A 17197-nucleotide genomic window follows, 5' to 3' on the forward strand; every position below is an offset into this window, starting at 1 on the left:
GACGTTTGTCTTATAAATCTTTTTAACCTTTCTAGAATGATTCCATGTATATTTTTTCATTACCCGGCCTCCTTTTGTATGTAAAATATAATTCTGTTTATTAAAGTGACACATAAATTTTATGACAACATAAAATAGAAACGTTAATGTCTCATGTATCATGCTCAATTAATAATGATACTAGCACGTGGAGAACAGGTGGCACATGGTTAAGAGCACCGCCTCTGGAAGCAGATGGCCTGAATTTGAATCCTGGCTCTGACTCTTACTGGCTGTTATCTTTAAGCAAGTTGCTTAATCTCTGGCCTTCAGTGTCCTTATCCGTCAAATGTAGGTGATGTACCTGTCCCATAGGATTGCAATGAGAAACTGCTTAATATCTGTACAGTGCTTAAAATAGTGCTTAGCACATAGATGAATTATTATTTTGCAAAGTAATTAGAACAGTGTCTGGTACACTGTGTAAGTATTCATTAAATAAGACAATAATAGAACATGATTATTATTTGCTCCAGACCTATCATATGCTAGGTTCTAAATTTGGCACTTTCCGCCCCTTGTTGCTTTTCACTTGGGTGAATGATTCTATTATTTAGCCTCCATTTTAGAGAAGAGGAAACTGAAAAAACACAAAGTGCTTAAGCAACTTGCTCCAAGTCACATGGCTAATATGTAGCAGAGCTGAGATTTAGCTAACCTCAGTTCAGTTCAGTTCAGTTCAGTTGCTCAGTCGTGTCCGACTCTTTGTGACCCCATGAATCGCAGCACGCCAGGCCTCCCTGTCCATCACAAAGCCCCGGAGTCTACTCAAACTCATGCCCATCGAGTCGGTGATGCCATCCAGCCATCTCATCCTCTGTCGTCCCCTTCTCGTCCTGCCCCCAAATCCCTCCCAGCATCAGGGTCTTTTCCAACGAGTCAACTCTTCAATGAGGTGGCCAAAGTATTGGAGTTTCAGCTTCAGCATCAGTCCTTCCAGTGAACACCCAGGACTTGTCTCCTTCAGGATGGATTGGTTGGATCTCCTTGCAGTCCAAGGGCCTCTCAAGAGTCTTCTCCAACACCACAGTTCAAAAGCATCAATTCTTTGGTGCTTAGCTTTCTTCACAGTCCAACTCTCACATCCATACATGACCACTGGAAAAACCATAGCCTTGACTAGATGGACCTTTGTTGGCAAAGTAATGTCTCTGCTTTTTAATATGCTATCTAGGTTGGTCATAACTTTCCTTCCAAGGAGTAAGTGTCTTTTAATTTCATGGCTGCAATCACCATCTGCAGTGATTTTGGAGCCCCAAAAAATAAAGTCTGACACTGTTTCCACTGTCTCCCTATCTATTTCCTATGAGGTGATGGGACCAGATTCCATGATCTTAGTTTTCTGAATGCTAAGCTTTAAGCCAACTTTTTCACTCTCCTCTTTCACTTTCATCAAAAGGCTTTTTAGTTCCTCTTCACTTTCTGCCATAAGGGTGGTGTCATCTGCCTATCTGAGGTTATTGATATTTCTCCCAGCAATCTTGATTCCAGCTTGTGCTTCTTCCAGACCAGCGTTTCTCATGATGTTATGTTATATGTTACTCTGTATATAAGTTAAATAAGCAGGGTGACAATACACAGCCTTGACATACTCCTTTTCCTATTTGGAACCAGTCTGTTGTCCCATGTCCAGTTCTAACTGTTGCTTCCTGACCTGCATACAGGTTTCTCAAGAGGCAGGTTAGGTGGTCTGTATTCCGAACTCCTTCAGAATTTTCCACAGTTTGTTGTGATCCACAAAGTCAAAGGCTTTGGCATAGTCAATAAAGCAGAAATAGATGTTTTTCTGGAATTCTCTTGCTTTTTCAGTGATCCAGCAGATAATTGGCAATTTGATCTCTGGTTCCTCTGCCTTTTCTAAAACAAGCTTGAACATCTGAAAGTTCTTGGTTCGGTTCATGTATTGCTGAAGCCTGGCTTGGAGAATTTTGAGCATTACTTTACTAGCATGTGAGATGAGTGCAATTGTGCAGTAGTTTGAGCATTCTTTGGCATTGCCTTTCTTTGGGATTGGAATGAAAACTGACCTTTTCCAATCCCGTGGCCACTGCTGAGTTTTCCAAATTTGCTGGCATATTGACTGCAGCATTTTCACAGCATCATCTTTCAGGATTTGAAATAGCTCAACTGGAATTCCATCACCTCCACTAGCTTTGTGCGTAGTGATGCTTTCTAAGGCCCACTTGACTTCACATTCCAGGATGTCTGAATTTAGGTGAGTGATCACACCATCATGATTATCTGGCTGGTGAAGATCTTTTTTGTACAATTCTGTATATTCTTGCCACCTCTTCTTAATCTGCTTCTGTTAGGTCCATACCATTTCTGTCCTTTATTGAGCCCATTTTTGCATGAAATGTTCCCTTGGTATCTCTAATTTTCTTGAGAAGATCTCTAGTCTTTCCCATTCTGTTGTTTTCCTCTATTTCTTTGCATTGATCACTGAGGAAGGCTTTCTCATCTCTCCTGGCTATTCTCTGGAACTCTGCATTCAAATGGGAATATCTTTGCTTTTCTCCTTTGCTTTTCGCTTTTCTTTGTTTCACAGCTATTTGTAAGGCCTCCTCAGACAGCCATTTTGGCTTTTTTGCATTTCTTTTCCTTGGGGATGGTCTTGATTACTGTCTCCTGTACAATGTCACGAACCTCTGTCCATAGTTCATCAAGCACTCTATCAGATCTAGTCCCTTAAATCTATTTCTCACTTCCAGTGTATATTCATAAGGGATTTGATTTAGGTCATACCTGAATGGTCTAGTGGTTTTCCCTACTTTCTTCAATTTAAGTCTGAATTTGGCAATAAGGAGTTCATGATCTGAGCCACAGTTGGCTTCTGGTCTTGTTTTTGCTGACTGCTTAGAGCTTCTCCATCTTCGGCTGCAAAGAATATAATCAATCTGATTTTGGTAGCTAACCTACCTCCATCTAAACATTGCTATTTAACTATGCCACATATGTCCCCATTGCATTTAAACCATTTCACTAATTTATCAAATTAATTCAATACTATTTGTCTTCTGGAACCCTAATAAGCTACATAAACAACCAATTTTGTCTCTCTCTTCAAAAACAAAAAATATATGTTTTTGGCATATATTCAGATGAGCCTTAACTTGTTTATACATTTTACTGTCAAACAGAATACCATGGCTATGTTTAATAAACATTTGATGATCAAGATCTTTAGGCTCACAAACATTCTGTCTTTTGTATTCAGGAGACTGTTTCAACAAATTAAAACCATTACTTTGGTAATTAGATATTCATTCATTGTGGTCTCACACGAAATCCTCATGAACAAAGCAAGGTGAGAAGTAAATACATTTCAATTAATGATAGGATCATGGCTGGTCTCTTCCTTGAAATAGCAAGAAGGCAAATATGTGTTTCTGGCATTCTAATATTTCCTTTGGTTAACTTTAATTTCCTTCCCTTACTCATATATTTTTAATTATTACAAGAGAATTGTCAATAGCTATTACTCTATCTCGGAAAGAAAAAAAAAGGCAGAGAGGGAAGGTGAAGGCTCCTCCAGCACCAAGATGGATTCATTCAGAGCCCCCACCCCAAGTATAAGATGTTTCTCACATCACTCTACAGGTTGGGTCCAGTCGAGACCCCAGCAGTCCTCTGCTCTTTCTATGGGTTCGTGAGTTCAAGGGTGTCTTGGGAGTGTTGTATGCATTGGCAGCAAATAGGGGAGAGGGGGCTGTCAGCCAGTCTTCCTAGACAATCGGAGGGGAGGATGCTAGAGAACTGAAGTCCTCATGGACCCCAAGAGAGGACAGTTATCAGAGTTCCCTAGTACACGTGCTGGAGACATGCCCTTGAATGAAAACAGGACAAACCAGTGATGATGGCTCAGTTTCTAACCAGGTCCTGGGCCCTGAATCAACATCACACGGAGGACCTATCTCAGATGCATCTGCCCAGCTCTTCCAGGGCAATGCCCTCTCTCTCCTTAAGCGATGTTTCCTGGCTCCCTTCCCAGCCCCTGCCCCTTGCTTCCCCTTTCCTCCACCCTCTTGATTCCTTCTGGTTAGGAAAAACCTGTCCTTCCGTTAGCTTCCTGCCTTCTCCCACTCCAGTCTTGTGTTCCTTTATGAGAGATTGATGTGCATCAGCTCAGAACCCTTTCCTTCCCCTTAACCTTCACTGATCTTCAGGCTTTTCTAAGAACCTTGGGGGAAATCATACTATATTACTATATCATTTACAATTGTTCCAACATGTTAACATCATAAATATTAAAATATAAATTAATATGATAAGCAATATAAGTATAAAATATTAACTTTACATATTGTTAGATAAGGATAATGATATTAAAATGGTCTGAACATTCCTATCTTGTTACACTTTCTTTCTTTAATTTAGTTTTTTTTAACTGAAGTACAGTTGATATGCAATGTTGCACCGGTGTTGAGTGAAATTAACTGCTCCAGGGAGAATGCCAGAGTATGGAAGAATTGGGAGAAAAGTTCTAAGTATGTTTTGGTTCCCTAACAAGGAAAAAATATTAATTCTGTCCCAGTGGTCTGGTTTGCTTCTCTAGAAGAGAATTTGCTTTGCTTATTTTTAAAAATCAATTAGAGGAACTAAAGACTTCGCTGCAAGACTTTTCTTACTTTATTTTCTGTGACAACCTTCATCGTTTTTTTAAAAGATAACTTCCATTGCATATTAAGACTTCCAGTTCTACAAAATAATTTGTATTCAATGGATGTTATGGTTCTGTGCTGGCAATCTCATTTTCTGAGAAACATATTAAACTATGCCTTATGAAAGTTTTCAAGTCCTTTCATCTTAAGCACACTTAGTTAACCTAAATATCCCATGAAAGAAAAAGTGAAAGTCACTCAGTCCAACTCTTTGCAACCCCATGGACTATAGAGTCCATGGAATTCTCCAGGCCAGAATACTGGAGTGGGTAGTCTTTTGCTTCTCCAGGGTATCTTCCCAACCCGGGGATCGAACCCAGGTCTCCCACATTGCAGGCAGATTCTTTACCAGCTGAGCCACAAGGGAAATATCACATAGGAATTCAGCAAGTGATTTTTTGATTAATGTCTGCCTCCTTAACTAGACTGTAAATGTCAATGAACTGAATCTATTTTCACTTACTATTGATGCTGGGAAAGATTGAAGGTGGGAGGAGAAATGGACGACAGAGGATGAGATGGTAGGACGGCATCACCAACTCAATGGACATGAGTTTGAATAAACTCCAGGAGTTGGTGATGGACAGGGAGGCCTGCTGTGCTTCAGTCCATGGGGTCGCAAAGAGTCGGACACGACTGAGCGACTGAACTGATTGTATGCCCAGAGTCCACTACCGTGCCTGGCACATGACTGGGTTCCATACATTTTGGTCAAACAAATAGATGGTACCCTATATTCCCTTGAAAGCCTTTCCCTTTAAAGACTTTATGCATATTTTAGAAATAAGGATGAAGAAGAGTATTGTCAGAACCATATTAAAGATGTAGGCCTCCTGTGTCCCCAGTTCACTGGTTCTTACCCAGATGATTTAATTTTATTACACATGATGGCTTTATAAGTTGGTTGTGACCAGTGGGAGCAGTTGTGCTGAGGATCATGAAGGATAGGGAGAGCAACAAGAAAGTGAAGAGTTGGGGATTACAGAGTCAAGCTTGGATTCAGTGGAAAGAACCAAGTGCAGAGTGGCTGCATCCTGGCCATGTCTATGCTGATCGCATCTCATGCTGGGAGGCAGTGGGACCATGGAAAATCACATGTCACCAATGTTTCACAAAACTTTCTCCAGCTTGTACACTCTGTAAGTTCCACAGTTCTGCACAACTCCAGCCATCTGTCTGTAAATTACGAGGGTTTTCTCATGCCCCTCATGCTCTTACCATTCAATTCAGCAAGCATATACTGAACACTTGCTATCTTGGGTGTGTGTGTGCAAAGCCTCAGTTCACAGGTATTCTGCTTACTACTCATTTTAATAGATTTTATTGTTTAGAGCATTTTAGGTTCACAACTCATTTGTAAAAGCCTGAATCAAAGTTATCTGTAAATGTAATAAATTCTAATTTCCAAATGAAGCCAGATAACAAACATATGTGCTTCCCTGGTGGTTCAGATAGTAAAGAATCTGCCTGCAATGTGGGAGACCTGGGTTCAACTCCTGGGTCAGGAAGATTGCAGAAATGCAACCCACTCCAGTATTCTTGCCTGGAGAATTCCATGGACAGAGAAGACTGGTGGGCTACAGTCCATGGGGTCTCAAACATAGGTACACACACACACACACACACACACACATACATACATAAACACACACACAGACAGCCTCCCCTTTCAACCATTGATACAATGTCTTCTATACACAACTTCTTGGCTAGTATTTACCAAAGGGGAAGGAGAAAAGTAAAACACTTCAACACACATCAGGAATATTTTTGGTCAAACTAATTAGAAAAGAATCCACAATAATTTCTTTGCCAAATCCTAGTAAGTTAAATATGTTAATCTCTGTACACTTGTCAATTAATTAATCCTTGGCTTCTAGAGAACAGGTTGCTGCTGTTGCTGCTGCTAAGTCGCTTCATTCGTGTCTGACTCTGTGCACCCCATAGACGGCAGCACGCCAGGCTCCCCCGTCCCTGGGATTCTCCAGGCAAGAACACTAGAGTGGGTTGCCATTTCCTTCTCCAATGCATGAAAGTGAAAAGTGAAAGTGAACTCGCTCAGTGTGTCCGACTCTTAGTGACCCCATGGACTGCAGCCTACCAGGCTCCTCCGTCCATGGGGTTTTCCAGGCAAGAGTACTGGAGTGGGGTGCCATTCCCCTCTCCGAGAGAACAGGTTAGAGGGTATAAAACTTTCATCTCTGAGCCAATTGAAATGTTTCTTAACTGAAAGTTTTCCTAGGCCAGTCACAGAGAAGAAAAACAAAAGATGGTCAAGAAAAAAATTATATATCCTCAAATCTTCTATTGCAAACCAAACCAAGAATTCAGACGTTATTAGCTTTAGTGTTATTTTATTAGCAATCATTTCATGAGGTGAAACTCTTATAGAGTATCATGTTGGCCAGAAAGTTTGTACGATGTTACAGAAAACCCAAACTTTTCGGCTAACCCAATATGTCTAGGGTAGTAAATGCTCTATTCATTTAAAAGTTAGATTATTAAAACTTACTGAGACATCTAGCAAAGCATATGAACTACATAAAAATACTCTGTAAAAATAACTGTCACTTAGGAAATATATTTGGCTCAGTGAACTAGAAATCCAATGATGGTAACTTAATCAAAAGGGATTTATATTTCTCTTCAAAGAAGAAGTCTAGAGATTGACAATTCACAGTGTCATTCACTAACATCCCAGGATCTTTCTTTCTGGTTTGTTTTCATTTGAGTGTGGTGTTCACCTTTGTGATTGCCTCATGGTCACAATAAGGCTGCTCCATCTCTAGCATAACATCCACTTGCCCGGTAGGGAGAATAAGAATAAAGAGAAAGATAAAGGCAAAAGTCTGCATCTGTCCTTCTCTGTTGGAAAGCAATAGCTTTCCGAGGAGCCTTGCCTCTATATTTCTACTTAAACTTCTTTGGCCATAATTATGTCACATGGTCACCCAGCTGTAAGGAAGAGTGAGAAGTACATACTTTTATTTAGGTGTATTGATATCCTGTGCAAAATTTGGGTTCTCTTGTAAGGAAGAAGCATAAATGGCTGTTGGACTGACAACTAGCTGTGCCTGCCACAAAAATACTTATAAACATTGAATGCAGAAAGTGTTTGAGTCCCAGGAACTTTGGAGACAGTGAGAAAATTAGTATTATGAATAAAAGTTTCTTGCAAGCTCAAGCTCAGGACAAGGATATACCTATATTTCCACCAATGGACAATTAGACATAGTCCAACATAGGCTAGCTTGAGTGATTTTTAAAGAACTATGTAGGCACCTTCCCACTTATGCTGTAGGATGCCTGAAAGGCACCCACTAGCAATGAACACCCTCAAAAGAATTTAACAATGATGCATAATTGCACATTTTTGTATCTTGTATCCAGTCTTAATGCTAACTTAATGATGGTCAGTTGGATTCAAAGTATAGTTCAAATAGCCAAGTAATCTTTGTTAATCCAAACTTTAACTTGGGGGGTAATCATCAGGAATTCATCACAGTGCTAAAGAATCTGCCTGTAATGCAGGAGATGCAGGTTTGATCCCTGGGTCAGAAAGATCCCCTGAAGGAGGATATAACAACCCACTCCAGCATTCTTGCCTGCAAATTTCATGGACAGAGGAGCCTGGTGGGCTACAGTGCTTGGGGCTGTAAAAAGTCAGACATGACCGAGCATGCATGCATGCACACATTTCACACTTCTCAGAAACTTCTTGCATCCCTTACTCTTCCCTCTCCTACTCACTCACACATTTTGCTATATATTATAAAATTATCAATCCACAATGGATTAGAACTTTTAAAAATTGTCCTTCACCAAGGAGAAGTTTGAGAAAGTACTGCTGTAGTTGAAAGCATTGATTTTTGCATCTTAAAGATCTCGAATCGGTGCAGTGAAGACGGATTCTCCTTGCAGAGTTAGCATTCACCACATTAGACATGTGTGCCTTGGGGTGGGGGAGTGGAGGGGAACAGTATGGTAAAATTTACAATATAGTACTTAAAAAATTCATTATACGATGAGACAATGAAGACGCAGTGTGTTTCATTGGAGGGATGGGCAAGATGGGCCTGCCTCGTTTCCTTTGGCTTCCCTCCTTTACCATCCCTCCAGGGTTTTAGTGTTACACCCACCCATTCTTCCCTTAGGTCTCCAGGGGGAGAAAACAGTAATGGTCAATTGACTAAAAGTAATATAGAGCAATAAATCAGAACTACTGAAATACTATGGCTCCCTAGATATTTTTGTGTGATATCAAATAGTAGGATCAGAGAGGAGAGTTGGCTACCCACCAGATTCAACATAAATTATGACAGGTGAGCGTTCATGAGACCTAGAATTAATGATACTCTAAAAGAAACTGGGTATAAATCAGGTTTTAGTTAATGGTTAGGATTCCTCTGCTGTGGAATACTGGTTTCCCTCACTATCTGAAAGTAGAGCAGGCCTAGGAAGCCTTTCATAAACCCAAACTGTAAACCAAAGAAACAATGACCGTTATTCTAAATGGAAACGCGTTTGAGCATTCCCAGACCCATTAAATAACCTACCAAATCACACCAAATAACATATAAACCTAAAATAACTGGAACATATAGTAAAAACTAGAGTGACATGATAAATACACAGGCCAGATAAAGTAGAAATAAGTGTGGTTTCTCTCATCAGAATCGGGAAGACTGCACCCTGGAAGGCCAAGATGCAGTGAGGACAGTGTATTACGCTGAGTCATGAGAAGCTGGGGTGGGAGGGGGGGCGGGTGGCTAGAGGACAGGTTGGAGGGAGAGGAAGAGGGTCGCCTATTAACATCTCATCATCATCTAGACTCATCAGGACAGACAGGTCACGGACATCTAAATCTTCTGTGTCTGCCTGCCTAGATGTCTGTGTGGCTGATGTACAAGGTTTGAAATATGAGAGCATGCTTGCCTCCTTAGCCTCATGCAACACTCTGTCACAGAAGTCTTTGTAGGTCCTCTGAACATCCTGCAGAACTGCCCGAAACCTTTGTGCACTTCCAAAATTAAAGTCACGCTTCTCTGCAGTCACTGAAGCTCTGTCAGTCACAGTGAAAGCTCACAGGAGTGCTTCATGGCCAGCTCCTAGATAACGCTTCACCTTGGTCATAGAATGCCAGAACCCCTTCCACCTCATCTTTGCCAACTTCCACCAACACAAAGTCACTTTTGCTGTATTTATTATTGTTGGTTCACTGCTCTGGGACACAGTTTCCTCCAAATGCCATTTCTCATTGAGACTGTTAGTTGATCAAGAGCATCTCCAAGGTTGATGATTGTTAATTTATATTGTAGTCTTTCCAGATCTCTGCTAAAGATGCTTTGGAGTTTCCCTTTCTGGCAACAGCATTTTTAATAAAACAGATCATTTTGTGTAGAGTAACCCTTAATTTTAGCTATCCGGCTGGATCATACGTTGAAGCAATGATGTTATTACTCAGCAGTAAGAACACAGCACAAATGTTACCACTATCCTCAATAATGCCAGGTGGATAAGCAGCACAATTACTGACAATCAAAAGGTGCCTATTATCATGGTTATTTTCTCTACAGTTATTTTTCAACTAAAGGACTAGTATATCCACTTATGTACTTAGAAAAAATCACTTGGGTACTCTAAGCACTTGGATTGAATGAAACACAACAGGAAGTGTATTCTTAACAATGTCCTTACATGCCCTTGGGTTTTCTGAATGTGCTTTAGTAGGAGCTGGTGTTGGACAGGGAGGCCTGGCGTGCTGAGGTTCACGGGGTGGCAAAGAGTTGGACACGACTGAGCGACTGAACTGAAAGGCCTAAGGAGAGCGTTACCAGAGGGTTTAGTAATAGAACAGGGTTAGCCTGTCCTTCAATGCTTTACATACCTTAGCCTGCCTTTCTTCTATTGAAATTAATGATTTTTCTTGGCAATTTTTTCCAATAAATTGCTGTTTCCTTGCAATTAGACACTTGCTTATACAAATAACCAACTTCTATAATTATTTTCTTCAATTCTGGAAACTTTTTGGCAGCTTCAGCATCAGCCAAAGCATTCTCTCCAGTAACCTCTAAGCTATGAAATTCCCCTCACCTTGAAAACTGATCAAAGCACGATGACCTCCTTTATTTATTTTTTTTCACATTTTAGATCATTTTATTTTTAAATTAATTAATTTATTTTAATTGGAGGCTAATTACTTTAGAATATTGTGGTGGTTTTGCCATACATCGACATGAATCAGCCACGGGTGTACATGTGTTCCCCATCCAGAAACCCCCTCCCACCTCCCTCCCCATCCCATCCCTCTGGGTCATCCCAGGGCACCAGCCCTGAGCACCCTGTCTCATGCATCGAACCTGGACTGGCGATTTATTTCACATATGATAATATACACGTTTCAACGCTACCCTCTCAAATCATCCCACCGTCGCCCTCTCCCACAGAGTCCAAAGCACTGTTCTTTACATCTGTGTCTCTTTTGCTGTCTCACATATAGGGTCATTGTTACCATCGTTCTAAATTCCATATATACGTGTTAGTATACTGTATTGGTGTTTTTCTTTCTGACTTACTTCACTCTGTATAATAGGCTTCAGTTTCATCTACCTCATTAGAAGTGATTCAAATGTATTCTTTTTAATGGCTGAGTAATATTCCATTGTGTATATGTACCACAGCTTTCTTATCCATTCATCTGCTGATGGACATCTAGGTTGCTTCCATGTCCTGGCTATCATAAACAGTGCTGCGATGAACATTGGGGCACACGTGTCTCTTTAAATTCTGGTTTCCTCAGTGTGTATGCCCAGCAGTGGGATTGCTGGGTTGTATGGCAGTTCTAATTCCAGTTTTTTAAGGAATCTCCACACTGTTCTCCATAGCGGCTGTACTAGTTTGCATTCCCACCAACAGTGTAAGAGGGTCCTTTTTCTCCACACCCTCTCCAACATTTATTGTTTGCAGACTTTTTGATGGCAGCCATCCTGACTGGCGTGAGATGGTACCTCATTGTGGTTTTGATTTGCATTTATCTGATAATGAGTGATGTGGAGCATCTTTTCATGTGTTTGTTAGCCATCTGTATGTCTTCCTTGGAGAAATTTCTGTTTAGTTCTTTGGCCCATTTTTTGATTGGGTCGCTTATTTTTTCTGGAATTGAACTGCAGGAACTGCTTGTTTATTTTTTAGATTAATTCTTTGTCAGTTGCTTTGTTTGCTATTATTTTCTCCCATTCTGAAGGCTGTCTTTTCACCTTGCTTATAGTTTCCTTCGTTGTGCAAAAGTTTTTAAGTTTAATTAGGTCCCATTTGTTTATTTTTGCTTTTATTTCCATTACTCTGGGAGGTGGCTCATAGAGGATCCTGCTGTGATGTATGTCAGAAAATGTTTTGCCTATGTTTTCCTCTAGGAGTTTTATAGTTTCTGGTGTTGCGTTTAGATTTTTAATCCATTTTGAGTTTATTTTTGTGTATGGTGTTAGAAAATGTTCTAATTTCATTCTTTTACAAGTGGTTGACCGGTTTTTCCCAGCACCACTTGTTAAAGAGATTGTCTTTTCTCCACTGTATATTCTAGCCTCCTTTGTCAAAGATAAGGTGTCCATAGGTGCGTGGATTTATCTCTGGGCTTTCTGTTTTCTTCCATTGATCTATATTTCTATCTTTGTGCCAGTATCATACTGTCTTGACGACCCTAGATTTGTAGTATAGTCTGAAGTCAGGCAGGTTGATTCCTCCACATTGATTGATTTCCGAATATTGAAGAATCCTTGCATCCCTGGGATAAAGCCCACTTGGTCATGATGTATGATCTTTTTAATATGTTGTTGGATTCTGTTTGCTAGAATTTTGTTAAGGACTTTTGCATCTATGTTCATCAGTGATATTGGCCTGTAGTTTTCTTTTTTTTTGTGGCATCTTTGTCTGGTTTTGGTATTAGGGTGATGGTGGCCTCATAGAATGAGTTTGGAAGTTTACCTTCCTCTGCAATTTTCTGGAAGAGTTTGAGTAGGATAGGTGTTAGCTCTTCTCTAAATTTTTGGTAGAATTCAGCTGTGAAGCCATCTGGTCCTGGGCTTTTGTTTGCTGGAAGATTTCTGATTACAGTTTTGATTTCTGTGCTTGTGATGGGCATGACCTCCTTTAAGGTCCACTGTTGCCACACGTGAACCACCATCATTCTGTTTCAGTTTATTGAAAAGGCAACTGATTTCTCTGTAAGCACAGGATAACTTAACACTGAACTTTGTACATCTATGAGTCCACTCAAGCAACAGACTTTCCATTTTATAAATTACTGGATGCCAAGCAAAGGAGACCACTTTGCTACTAGCAGAAACAATAGTAACTTTGGCAGCTTTGAAGAACCTGTCCTGTGTGCACTTGGTACAAATGGTGGATGCAGTCAAGTTCAATGCATGCACAGTGTCTATTTTGTTCACCAGGATCAAAAATGTTAATTATCAACACATCTGGTTTTATGCTAAGGACAACATTCTTGTGAGCTCTCTTTAACCTTTCTGATACCTTTGGATACATCTTGCTAACGGTGTGCACAAAATAAATGGAGATTAAAGCACAAATGTTCACAGACACAGTTCAAAGCCATGGAGGCTGGTGTTGAGATGCTGAGCATAGTTCTTTGGGAAAGAGCTGGGTGGTGCCGTTCTCACTGCTCTGGGTGCTGCAAAACAAATGCTGAACACTATTTTCAGTTTTTGCCTTTTTTCATCAAAGTGGAAATCCCTCTGGATTTATTTTAGTTAGCAAAAACAAGTACCAGTGCAGGTCTTCTGTAGAGGAGAATTGCTATAACACAAGCTATAGAAAAGTGGGGAATTTTCTCCAGATATACGCTCAGGAGTGGGATTGCTGGATCACATGGCAATTCCATTTTTAGTTTTTTAAGGAACCTCCATTATGTTCTCCATAATGGTTGTGCCAATTTACATTCCCACCAACAGTGTAGAAGGATTCACTTTCCCCCACACTGTCTCCAACATTTACTGTTTGTAGATTTTTTTGATAATGGCCATTCTGATGGTCTGAGGTGATACCTCATAGTTTTGATTTGCATTTCTTTAATCATTAGTGATGCTGAGCATCTTTTCATGTGCTATTTGGCCATCTGTTTATCTTCTTTGGAGATATGTCTATTTAGATCTTCTGCATATTTTTAAATTTTTTTTTATATTGAGTTGCTCGAATTACTTATGTATTTGGAGATTAATCCCTTGTTGGTCACTGTTTGCAAATATGTTCTCCCATTCTTTGTTCAGTTCAGTTCAGTTCAGTTCGGTTTCTCAGGCATGTCTGACTCTTTGTGACCCCATGAACCACAGCATGCCAGGCCTCCCTTTCCATCACCAACTCCCGGAGTTTACTCAAACTCATGTCCACTTTGTCAGTGATGCCATCCAACCACCTTATCTTCTGTCATCCCCTTCTCCTCCTGCCCTATCTTTCCCAGGGTCTTTTCATATGAGTCACCTCTTCACATCAGGGGATCAAAGTATTGGAGTTTCAGCTTCAGCATCAGTCCTTCCAATGAACACCCAGGACTGATCTCCTTGAGGATGCACTGGTTGGATCTCCTTGCAGGCCAAGGGCCTCTCAAGAGTCTTCTCCAACACCACAGTTCAAAACCATCAATTCTTCAGTGCTCAGCTTTCTTCACAGTCCAACTCTCACATCCATACATGACCACTGGAAAAACCATAGCCTTGACTAGATGGACCTTTGTTGGCAAAGTAATGTCTCTGCTTTTTAATATGCTATCTAGGTTGGTCATAACTTTTCTTCCAAGGAGTAAGCGTCTTTTAATTTCATGGCGGCAATCATCAACTGCAGGGATTTTGGAGCCCCAAAAAATAAAGTCAGCCACTGTTTCCACTGTTCCCCCATCTATTTGCCATGAAGTGACAGGGCCGGATGCCATGATCTTCGTTTTCTGAATGTTGAACTTTAAGTCAACTGTTTCACTCTCCTCTTTCACTTTCATCAAGAGGCTCTTTAGTTCTTCTTTGCTTTCTGCCATAAGGATGGTGTCATCTGCATATCTGAGGTTATTGATATTTCTCCCGGCAATCTTGATTCCAGCTTGTGCTTCCTCCAGCCCAGCGTTTCTCATGATGTACTCTGCATATAAGTTAAATAAGCAGGGTGACAATGTACAGCCTTGATGTACTCCTTTCCCTATTTGGAACCAGTCTGTTGTCCCATGTCCAGTTCTAACTGTTGCTTCCTGACCTGCATACAGGTTTCTCAAGAGGCAGGTCAGGTGGTCTGGTATTCTGCTCTCCTTCAGAATTTTCCACAGTTTATTGTGATCCACACAGTCAAAGGCTTTGGCATAGTCAACAAAGCAGAAATAGATGTTTTTCTGGAACTCTCTTGCTTTTTCAGTGATCCAGCAGATGTTGGCAATTTGATCTCTGGTTTCTCTGCCTTTTCTAAAACAAGCTTGGACATCTGGAAGTTCACGGTTCATGTATTGCTGAAGCCTGGCTTGGAGAATTTTGAGCATTACTTTACTAGCATGTGAGATGAGTGCAATTGTGTGGTAGTTTGAGCATTCTTTGGCATTGCCTTTCTTTGGGATTGGAATGAAAACTGACCTTTTCCAGTCCCATGGCCACTGCTGAGTTTTCCAAATTTGCAGGCATACTGAGTGCAGCACTTTCACTGCATCATCTTTTAGGATTTGAAATAGCTCAACTGAATTCCATCACCTCCACTAGCTTTGTGCATAGTGATGCTTTCTAAGGCCCACTTGACTTCACATTCCAGGATATCTGAATTTAGGTGAGTGATCACACCATCATGATTATCTGGCTGGTGAAGATCTTTTTTGTACAATTCTTCTGTATATTCTTGCCACCTCTTCTTAATATCTTCTGCTTCTGTTAGGTCCATACCATTTCTGTCCTTTATTGAGCCCATCTTTGCATGAAATGTTCTCTTGATATCTCTAATTTTCTTGAAGAGATCTCTAGTCTTTCCCATTCTGTTGTTTTCCTCTATTTCTTTGCATTGATCGCTGAGGAAGGCTTTCTTATCTCTCCTTGCTATTCTTTGGAATTCTGCATTCAAATGGGTATATCTTTCCTTTTCTCCTTTGCTTTTCACTTCTCTTCTTTTCACAGCTATTTGTATGGGCTCCTCAGACAGCCATTTTGCCTTTTTTGCATTTCTTTTTCTTGGGATGGTCTTGATTACTGTCTCCTGTACAATATCATGAACCTCTGTCCATAGTTCATCAAGCACTCTGTTTATCAGATCTAGTCCCTTAAATCTATTTCTCACTTCCACTGTATAGTCATAAGGGATTTGATTCAGGTCATACCTGAATGATCTAGTGGTTTTCCTTACTTTCTTCAATTTAAGTCTGAATTTGGCAATAAGGGGTTCATGATCTGAGCCACAGTCGGCTCCTGGTCTTGTTTTTGCTGACTGCTTAGAGCTTCTCCATCTTTGGCTGCAAAGAATATATAGTCAGTCTGATTTTGGTTTTGACTATCTGGTGATGTCCATGTGTAGAATCCTCTCTTGTGTTGTTGGAATAGGGTGTTTGCTATGACCAGTGTGTTCTCTTGGCGAGACTCTAGTAGCCTTTGCCCTGCTTCATTCCATACTCCAAGGCCAAATTTGCCTGTTATTCCAGGTGTTTCTTGACTTCATACTTTTGCATTCCAGTCCCCTATAATGAACAGAACATCTTTTTTGGGTGTTAGTTCTAGAAGGTCTTATAGGTCTTGATAGTCCTGTTCAACTTCAGCTTCTTCAGCATTACTGGTAGAGGCATAGACTTGGATTACCGTGGTATTGAATGGTTTGCCTTGGAAACAAACAGAGATCATTCTGTCATTTTTGATTGCATCCAAGTACTGCATTTCAGACTCTTGCTGACTATGATGGCTACTCCATTTCTTCTAAGGGATCCCTGCCCACAGTAGTATATATATAATGGTCATCTGTGTTAAATTCACCCATTCCAGTCTATCTTAGTTCGCTGATTCCTAGAATGTTGATGTTCACTCTCGCCATCTCCTGTTTGACCACTTCCAATTTGCCTTGATTCATGGACTTAACATTTCAGGTCCTTATGCAATATTGCTCTTTACAGCATCAAACCTTGCTTCTATCACCAGTCCCATCCACAACTGGGGGTTGTTTTTGCATTGGCTCCATCCTTTTATTCTTTCTGGAGTTATTTCTCCACTGATCTCCAGTAATCAAAGAAAACCATAATTTGAAAAGATATATGCACCCCAATATTCACTGCAGCTCTATTTGCAATAGCCAAGACATGGAAACAACAGAAATGTCCACTGACAGAGTAGTAGATAAAGAAGATGTGGTACTTATATACAATGAACAAAATAATGCCATTTGCAGCAACATGGATGAGGCTAGAGATAGTCATACTGAGTGAAGTAAATCAGACAGAAAAAGACAAATAATATCCTGTAATAACTTATATGGGAAAAGAATCT

The sequence above is a fragment of the Odocoileus virginianus genome, chromosome 6 (genome assembly GCF_023699985.2).
Source record: "Odocoileus virginianus isolate 20LAN1187 ecotype Illinois chromosome 6, Ovbor_1.2, whole genome shotgun sequence".
NCBI lineage: Eukaryota > Metazoa > Chordata > Mammalia > Artiodactyla > Cervidae > Odocoileus > Odocoileus virginianus.